We start from the raw sequence: 2,766 nt of genomic DNA on the forward strand, positions 1-2,766 counted from the left end.
TGCCATTTTAATGAGCTCTTAAGTGGGCGAAATACCAAATACGGGACATTAAAAGAAATACAGAACATTTAGCGTCCCGTATAAAATAAATTAATTAACAGGACAATGGGTAAAAAAAGAGGACTGTCCCGTATAATACAGGACGGATGGTCACCGTAACTATAATTTAACCTGAGCTGAGCTCTTTAACACCCAACAATCGGCTGCGATTTATCGTCAATCATATAGATTTAAAACAGAATAAAGGGAACACGAAAACAACACAATGGACGACATGTAGACTGAGTGCTGTGCTGTTTTCTTTACACGCTTTGCTTTGTTTTAGTTCCGACAAATAAAAAACAAAAAAAAAGTCACTTAAGATGAAATCTATATGTGAAACACCCTGTAAAAGTCGAAACCACAAATGACAACAATAGTAAGTTTTAAAAGATTCAAAAGACAATACTGGCGGCTTTACGGCGATATCCGAATTGGCAATGTTTGTATTTTTTTGCTGCTTACTTTTTATTTATTTTTTTTATAGTTGCGGTAGTAGTCTGAATGACGCCAACTACATACAACAGCAACAATGCTACCAACACATCGTTGTAAACATTTATACTTGCCAAATAATAATACAATTCTTATCAGCTTTTACACGTTCTCTTCGGTTTCGTCTTAGTCGCCTGATTCCTTTCGCCTTGCTCGTATGCAGTATGTAGTCCTTGCCAGCCGCCTGACCTTGAGTAGGGGGGCAACGTAAAAGTTTCAAGGTTTTCAGTGAACCAAACACATACCATACAAAAAAATATCTACGAGATTATTGCCGTGAAAGGGTTAATGTTTGGTGCTTTCTCACTTTCACCACCTCTGCTTGCTTTCGCCTGCTCCTCCGTTTGTCTTACCTTTTTCACTTAAACTGTCTCACAAATGAAGCGCAAACTTTTATGGTTATTTGGAAATTTATGATGTCGCGCGCTGCCTTGTGGGGTGCAACGTTGCTTAATGATAACTTTTCATTGCATATATATAGGCGTTGGCACATAATTTTTGCCATTTTCAAACCATTTAGCTGAGTACATAGTTTCTTTTGCAAAGTTTGCAATAAATAATGCGCGTAAAAGGTGTGGCAAAAGTTTTTAAACTGCCAACAAGCAAAATAAAAAAATAAAAACTTTTTAAGCGTAAAGTGTAAAAAAAAGGTATGTATGTACAGAGAAAAACTAACAGGCGTTGAAACGTGTCAATTACGTACGCAATTACCCGTAATGAATCCATGCAAATTAGCATTTTGTATTTGCAAAGCTATTTTTTTCTTGGACTTTACACGATTGTAAATGTATCTACATTAAATATATGACTTTTCTAAACTTAAAAAAAATATATATATCTATGAAGGGAGGATGAGGAATGACGAAAAATCAACAAACATAACATATTTGTCAAAATTTAAAACAAACAGTTCCTGCAGGAATCACCGAGAAAAAAAATTTTATACTAAAAAAACATTTTTTTTTTCTAATTCTAAGTGTGATCAATATGGATCGTTGAGTAGCACAGTGATCTTAACCATACATTTCAATTTAAGAACGATTCATAAATGGCTCAAAAAGAAAAAAAAGTGCAGAGTATTGCTTGAAAAAGTGTAAACTTCGAGGTTTTCAGGTTCTAAAGTTTTGCAGCAACCTCCTATCAACTTTCGTCTTAATGCATATCATCAGATCGGATAATCGTGCAGCTGAACTAATTATTTTTTCGTGTGTAGATAACCGAGTTATAAAAAAGACAAAGGTTTCTTGAATTTCCCCATAAATGTATGTATGGGGGGAAATTCTAAGTCAATGGAATAAAAGAAAAAATAGTATACTCATATGTAGAAACCAATTTTTGATCTCAGTCATAATTCGGTTGACATGGAGCTTTCCATAAATATGTATTTTTTTTTCTAGTACACATTTTTTTAACAAGGCAATTTTTTTTCTGGTAAAAATATTTTGTATAGTACAAATTTTTTCTAGTATAAATTTATTTTCTAATCCAATTTTTTTTCTAGTATAAATTTATTTTCTAATAATTTTTCTAGTGCAAATTTTTTTTCTAGTACATTTTTTGTTATTCTGTTTCGAGTACTATTTTTTTATATATCTAATATTTTTTTTTCAAGCAAAACTTATTTTTTCGGTAATAATTTTTTTCTGGTAAACAATTTTTTTCTATGTACAAATTTTTTCTCTTGTAAAATTTTCTTATAGACAATTTTTTTCTCAGAGGTGCCTGATCTGAAATTTTCCATGAAAATGATATTTGTTTCTGGTAAAAATTGTTTTCCAAAGCAGTTTTTTTTTCAGTACAATTTTTTTTCTAGTGGAAAATTTTCTAGTATAAATTTGTTTTCAAGTAAAATTTTTTTTGGTAAAAATTTTTGTTCTAGAAAAATTCTTATTTCTAGTACAAATATGAGCTACCTGACGGAATTTTCATACATATTTATTTTCTTGTAAAAATTGTGTTCTAGTACAATTTCTTTTTCTAGTAAAATTTGTTTTTCTACTACAATTTTTATTTAGTACAATATTTTTTTAGTACAATTATTTGTTAGTAAAATTTTTTTAGTAAATTTTTTGTTAGTACAATTATTTGTTAGTGGAGTCTTTTGTTAATACTATTTTTTGATGGTACAATTTTTTGTTAGTACAATTTTTTGTTAGTACAATTTTTTTTAGTACAATTTTTTGTAAGTACAATTTTTTGTAAGTACAATTTTTTGTAAGTACAATTTTTTGT

At 29.9% G+C, this 2,766-nt stretch overlaps 1 protein-coding gene across 1 annotated transcript in view; it reads right to left on the reverse strand.

Annotated features, from left to right (window-relative positions):
• Window positions 1–2,766, reverse strand: part of LOC118745438 (cryptochrome-1) — a 4,465-nt gene that overhangs the window by 1,044 nt on the left and 655 nt on the right. The gene's annotated exons all lie outside the window — the stretch shown is intronic.

The sequence above is a fragment of the Rhagoletis pomonella genome, unplaced genomic scaffold (genome assembly GCF_013731165.1).
Source record: "Rhagoletis pomonella isolate Grant_MI unplaced genomic scaffold, Rhpom_1.0 Rhpom_scaffold_00001, whole genome shotgun sequence".
Taxonomy (NCBI): Eukaryota; Metazoa; Arthropoda; class Insecta; order Diptera; family Tephritidae; genus Rhagoletis; species Rhagoletis pomonella.